Genomic DNA, 6,986 nt, shown 5'->3' with positions numbered 1-6,986 from the left:
CTTACAGAATCTGTATGTGAGACCATTAGCCTGACGTCCAAGGCACTGCAAAAGCTCCACTGATAAACCACACCTCTTGAAGGAGACTGGTGTCCTTACATCACTGACACAGGCAAAGCCCTCAGATTTGTGCCAATAGGACCTTGTCTACTGCCTGCTCTCCTTGCCAACATTTTACACTGTGCCACTCAGGGGACGCAAATACAGGAACATCCTGGGGGAAAAAAAAAAGAGAGAGAGAGAGACAGAGAATAAAAAGAATGATTTTGTCTCATCATTTAAAAGGTAATTTCATAAATTTGGGTGTGGGTTCTGGAATTAGTGCACTGGCAGAAACAGAATCCCAGTCATTGCATTGCAGTTCTCATGAGTAGCTCTTTGAGTGCCTCAACAATGGAGGGCTGTGCTGTGGACCCCCATTTTCTAGGAGGGTGTGTTGTAAGGCCTGGAGGAGAAAGGCAGCTCAAGGCTGTGGAGCAGTCCAAGGGGGGAGCCAAGATCAAAACCAGGTCTCTAGATTCATAGCCTTGTCCGTGGACAGCAGGGCTTTCCAAGGTTGTTTCATGCATCTGCAGATGGAGAAAAATTAGTCAACAGGGTGTTAAAGATTCCTCTGACCATCAGTTGAGCCACACTCTTATGTTTTTCTGAAGAAAAACCTGGCAGGTATTCAACATCACAAAACCCTGAGCAGTCACAGGCTGTGAGCATCCAGTTAGTTGTCATCAAACTGACTGATGCTGGTTCACTGGTGGAGAAGGAGACATTTTCAGAGAAAATGTTTAAGCTACCAGCTTCAACTCTTGTAAACATTTAAATACAGAAACTGTTCACAATCTTTTATCTTATTGCTTTGTGGAGTTACTTGTGTGTCTTGAAGTCTCTTCCTGAAGCATTTTGGATCAGTAACCCTTTGAAACACAAGCTTGCCAAGTCCATCTTCGGATAAACCTCATCACTCTTAGAGCAGTTGTGTGGGTGTATTTGGAAGCAGTCCAGAGCAAATCCCAGATGAATTGCATAATTCCTGTGTAAAATAGAAATATATGGGGTAGGAAGAGTTTGTGGCACTAGAGTAAAAGAGAGGAGGGGGAAGAGTGAATGAGAGAAAGAATGTTAAACATAGATACGATGTGATCCTACGTCAAGCGAGAGGCTAAACAAAATGCTGTGCACACAAAAAAGAAAACTGGTTCTTTAACAGCAAAATAGGCTTGAAAGATCAGGCTTCCTTATGTTACAAGATAATTGTTGCAGGTTGGAAGGGATGTCAGGAGATCTCTAGTTCAACTTTCTGATAAAATCAGGACCAGGTATGAGGTGCTTTGTCCTACTCTCTCCTTCTTGCATCTTTACAATTAATGTCCTAAAATGACACTCCTTAGGGACTTCTCTTGTCCTACTCAAAACCAAGATGAAGCAAAACATGAAAATCTTCCTTTGGCTGGCGCTGTTAAAAAAATCAGTGTCAGTGCTATCCAGCTGGGGTGCCATCAGTGCAATCCCAGCGAGGTGCTGCCATGGGACACCTGTTGGAGAATGCTGCTCTGAGTGGTCTTTTAGGTCTTTTACATTTGTGGTGCCTTTGGCCTCAATGGAGCTCCTCCTGGAGTTAGCCAGACAAGCTGAGAACAGGAGACCAAGTGATACTTGACACTTTTCTTCCTCACCCTTCCTGATAAGAGAGATCACAGTTTGGAATCAAAATACCAGGGAAGTTCTTGTCTCCCCTCTGCCTGATTGCCTCCAATGTTCCCGCAGCTTAAATACACATCAACACAATTTGAGAAACCAAGATAGGGAGGAAAGCATGTAGGTTCCAGCTGGGCTAAGGGACATTAACAGATGTATGGTACAAATTATTTCTTAGCACTCTTGCTGTGATTGCTATTTCTGTCCAAGATTTCTAGGCTGGTATGAAGGGATAATTATTCACATAACCATGAGGATTCTGGGCTGAATATGCCAAGACTGTAGTGCCTCTGTGTCCCAAACACATGCCTGTTTGATGATCTAAGCAGAGGCTAGGTTAGTCAAATTGCAACTTTGAAAATACTCACACACACCCTCATGCTCCCAAAAAAATTTTTTTTCAGAAGTGCTTGGATGTTATTTTTATGGCCTTAAAAAGATGTGATGTTCAGGAGCAATGTGGCTTTTTCTGAAAATTGGGCTAGTGGGGCAAAAAAAAGTCTGAAGATTACGCACCAGGCTATGTGAAACTCCTGATGCTGTAGGAAAGGTTCTAAGGTCCATGAAGTGTTTGAGTGGTATTTGACTATAAACCTCAAACACAGAGGAGCAACGTGTGAGGCATTAGCACACTTGGAAGAGGAGGTTTTTCAGCTAGGATGGGAGCACTAGGGGTCTCACAAAAATGAACATTTGGGAAAAACTTACATTATAAAAATGACTGCTTCTTTAAAGCCTGCCTCATATCAGAAAAGGCCAGAATTTTAGAGTTATTTTGTAGCTTCTGTTGCAGATACAGTCCTATATGATTGTTGGTAAATCCATGAAAGATGTCCAATTTCCATTAGTTTCAGTGTAAATTAGATACCCAAGAATTGCCCATTTTCACCTTTTATGTGTTTAAATATCTTTAACAGCCTAGAACTTCAAAGTTAGGCTGGACATACTGTGAACTGAGTTGTGGGTATCAAGCTGTTATCCTATTATAACACCAAAACTCTATACCAGTCTGCATTATAGAAGTCTGAAAACAACAAAAGTCTGAAGTCTGGAAGAGAAGTCTGAAAGACAACAGAAGTATGAAAACAACAACAACAGAAGTCTGAAAACAACAACAACAGCAGTATTCAACAAAAATAACCTGACAAACCACCCATAATACTGAAATATCATCAGCCCTTAGAAGGAATTAAATTTGAAAATTAGGTAGATATTAAAGAAAACTTCTTGGTGCAGGGTTCCTGCTAGGAAACAAGTAGGGGTTTCCACCCTGGAAAATACAAACTGTTCATCAACACATTATCAAAAAGTCAACAGGAGATAATGATATTGATGCAATTACACATCAGTCAATTAGTTATTGTTCCTGCCCTAAACAAAATTATTATTTTCAGGTTATGCTTGTTGTTAGATAATAACTGTGGTGACAGATGTCTAGAAATAAGGCAATGCTCAGGTGGTTTCCAGGCAGAGCAATTCTGAGCTATCAATAGAGCATGTCTCATGGAGGTACTAAATTTAACAATTAATTCATATTATTCTACGTGGTATTGTTCCAGTGGTTTCGGGGGTTTTCCTTTGTGTTGTTGTTGCAAGTAATTAAGGTTTCTCTGATGCTGTTTGAGAACAATAACAGGAAGTTCAGAGAAATTACTCTTAATTATGTATAACATAGCATAATTCCTGTCCTGCTGTGATTATAGTCTATAAGAGCCCCAAGTTAACCAGGCTGGCCACTTGAACAGAAAGACCTTTCCATTTCAGTCAAATATCTAATGAAGTTGAATTTGGAGGACTTACACACAGTCAAACATGGTGACAGTTTCACCACTCAAATTTTGACACTTAACACCCAGGACTGTGTCCTCAGTGCCACTGCTTTTATTGGATGGACCCAATGGAGTCCAAATCCACTGCCACATGAGGACCTCAAGCATTTAACTTCTTTGTGCCCCACCTCAACAGTAAAATGGAACAATAGTAAAATGAAAGTGCATGTGTGGGCTTGGTTTTTTTTCATATATTAGACTCTTACTATTATGTGCAATATCACTTAAGACGGTAGGAGTATTTTTCTCCTCATAAAAGCAGAGGGAACTCAATACAGCTCACCTTTCAGAAGCAGGATACTTCTCCTCCTCATCAGCACTCATATTTATACATTTTCATGTAATTAGACTGGGAAATTAACATCTCATGGGTCAGAACTTCCAAAGCATGGCACTCAAACTGGAACACATCATCACTGCTTATTTTTCTTTATAAGGATTCTCCAGTTATCCAGGGGAGGATTACGCTGCCCTTTAATAAAAGCTGTGAAGTCATTCCCCCAAGTCTGACCACATTCTTTTTCTGCAAAAGGAAATAGAAGAAGCGTGAGAATTTCAATGTGAAAAGACCAACAGATTTGCATTTCTAGGCTTCTAGTTCAGGTTCCTCCTTTGATGTTGACTTCTCTTCTGAAAGCTGAAAGGACTGGTTTGTCTTTAGTCTGTGGTACAGTTTTCTTAAATTAGAGATGATTTATTTGGGGGATTTTGATGTGGCTTGTTTCCTATGACCAGCACTGAGTCCTCCAAATTCATCTTCTTTAGATATTTCACTCAAATTCAAAGGTCTTTCTGTTTAAAAGGGACAAATTAAAAAGATGGAAAAGGAGTAAAGTTTTATATGGTGGTCCTAACATCATTATCTTCCTTCTCTAGTCTCCATCCCTTTACAAAATGGTATTTGCTTCTTATTCTCCTGCCAAGACTGTTCCTCATTCCTGTCTCCTTCCTTAATTTCATGTAAATACTGGGAAAAATACTGCACACCTCAGCCAGGCAATTGAAACCAATGGAAATATTACCTGAGTAAGGTTGAGAGCAGTTGGTCCTCCACTCAAAGGAAAGGAAAAAAGTCACCAAGATATCAAAACACCCTGTGTTCTTACTTATTAAAGAGGGGACAGGAGGTTCAGGAAGGTTTAGGTAGGGTTTGGGGGTATTATTTTTAGAAGAAAACCGTAAGTTTGGTGTTGCTGCCAGCATGAGCACATGAAGTTTCAATTTGTGGTTTCTCTTTATGCAGTACATTTTGAAATTGGAATTTAAAACAAAATATACATCTCCCTGTCTGACTGTGTATATAACAATTTGTCATTTCTTGGTGGGAATTTGAAACTATTTTTGGTGTTCAGAAATAATCTTCTGTCCCTTTCCTTCATCTCCCTCCCCCCATCCCACTAACAAATTACTTTTTAATCAACCTCTAAAGATTTTTAGAACTTTCCTTACTCTCGGAGTAAGGAAAATAGTGACAGGAAATTAATAATTATTGAGGAATGGGGCTATATTTTAATTTCCTGGCCCCTTTGGAGTTAAGCATTGAGTTGGAGCTATTTGTCAAAGAGTTGAACAGAGCAGTTACCTGCAGATTCATTTTAATGAACCCCATTCAAGAGCAATGCTCTCTGAAAATACATATATCATTATGAGAATAGCAAATCCTCCTAAAGCCAGAGCACTTGTGCTTTATACCAGTGCTTGAATAAGAATAAAATCCCTCCCAAGGGAGGGGTCTGGCAGCACAGTTGGTGTGTTGCCCTTCAAAGCCACAGGTTTTGTTAGCCAGGACATCAACGTGGAGCCCTTTGGTCATCCCATGGGCTGAGCCCCAGGCATGGAAGGGCCATCTGACCAACCTGCTTTACCTAATGATGGCCCTGTGACCCCTCACAATGGCCCTGTGACCCCTCACAATGGCACTGTGACTCCTAACCAAAGTGCTTGACCCCTTCAAGCTCTTCAAGCTGACCACCATCATTTCCCAAACCAGCTTCCCACCTCATCTCACAGCAGCTCTTGTTTCTGAGCCCCAGCCAGGGTAAAGGTGGACACAACATACCAGGCATCTCCTCTGCACCCCTCTCCTTGTCATTATCACCAAAGGGCCTGAACTGAATCATCTTTCTGCTCCACCTTTGGAGTCAGGGCTCTTCCCTGAGCCTGATCCTGATGCATTCTGCTGAGCCCAGGTGTCTGGGGACATTCAGAAGGCAGTACTGGGTCAGGACAATGATCTTTACACACTGTGCTGCTGATGGCTAAAAAGGGATGCCTGGGGAATCATACAAAGACCAAATAAAAATATCATTGTGTCTCCCTGCAAATTCCTCGAGCTCTAGGGCTTAGTGGCTTATGGGTTTCCTAAGTCACTGGCTGCTGCTCTTGCAGTTAATACCTGGTTGGTTTTCACTCTGTGATCTATTTGGTCTGGTCACTTTTTGATGCTCTGTAGACTTTTAGCCTCCCCAACATCCTGTGGTAAAGAGACCCACAGTTTAACTCAGTGTTGTATGAGGAAATGCCTCTTCCTCTTGGTTCCAAACCTGCCACCTATTAGTTGCACAGTTTACTTCCATGAATTTTGTATTAGAAAACAAGCAACCTTTCATTTCCTTTTTGCTTTCTCTACATTTCTCTCAATTTCATATATCAGAGATGATTATTCCACCTTTGCATGGGTGCCATACCCTGAAAGCTTCTTTATACCTTTTCTATGTCTGTATTGGGCAATACAAGTTTTTAGATAGTTGTACTTAATATCTTTGTTAGACTTAGATCTACAGCTAGAAATACCAAACTAGATTTTGGGTAAGACCATTTCTTTGCTGCTTTTTTATTTTATATCTGGAGAGGGTTTGTGTATCCGTTCTTATGTTTATTTTATCTTTTTATTCTACTGACTGTTCTAATAAGAGATGTCCATTTACAGGTCTTGTTTGTCTGCATCCACTTGCAACTACAGTAGAAGTTTTACCACATTATTTTTAAGGTGGAGAGTCTGGACCGGTGTGCACTATTGGAGATGTGTTCGTGCCATAGATTGACAAAGTGGCATAAGGACTTTTTCTTTTTTGTTTTCCTCTCCAAGTAGCTCTTAAATTCAAGCAGAGGAGATTTTTCTGACTGCCAAGAACATCAAGTTGCTTTTACAGAACTGTCTGTCATCCTTCCAAGGTCTCTTTCCTAAAAGATAATGGCTAAGAGCATATCTGAGGAGCATGTCATTACACACATTAATTGAGGAGGCTTTTTCCTTAGGTGCCTTACTCTGATTTATCAATGCTGAATTCCATCTGGCATTTTTTCATCAGTATTGTGGAGCTGATTTATTGCTTCTGCAAGTCTTCATAGTGAACTTTCATTTTGACCCTGGGCAGTGCTGTCTGGGCTGGTGAGGAAGGTCTGTGCTTTCACCAGACATGGAGGTCATTTATGTATATAAACATGGGTGTGTTGCACAACTTC

At 40.7% G+C, this 6,986-nt stretch overlaps 1 long non-coding RNA gene across 2 annotated transcripts; it reads right to left on the bottom strand.

Moving 5' to 3' along the window:
* Positions 1-224: 224 nt before the first annotated feature.
* Positions 225-5,362, bottom strand: LOC135300113 (uncharacterized). Of its 2 annotated transcripts, none has more exons than XR_010361994.1 (3): positions 5,104-5,362; positions 3,805-4,044; positions 225-1,027 (listed from the first exon to the last, which is right to left on the bottom strand). It is a non-coding gene; the product is annotated as an uncharacterized LOC135300113 (long non-coding RNA). The 2 variants fall into 2 exon arrangements; XR_010361995.1 differs by lacking the exon at positions 225-1,027 and adding an exon at positions 1,243-1,675.
* Between the last annotated feature and the right edge of the window lie 1,624 nt (positions 5,363-6,986).

This window comes from Passer domesticus, chromosome 4 (assembly GCF_036417665.1).
Source record: "Passer domesticus isolate bPasDom1 chromosome 4, bPasDom1.hap1, whole genome shotgun sequence".
NCBI classification, from domain to species: Eukaryota; Metazoa; Chordata; class Aves; order Passeriformes; family Passeridae; genus Passer; species Passer domesticus.
This window is presented reverse-complemented; position numbering and strand designations above follow the sequence as displayed.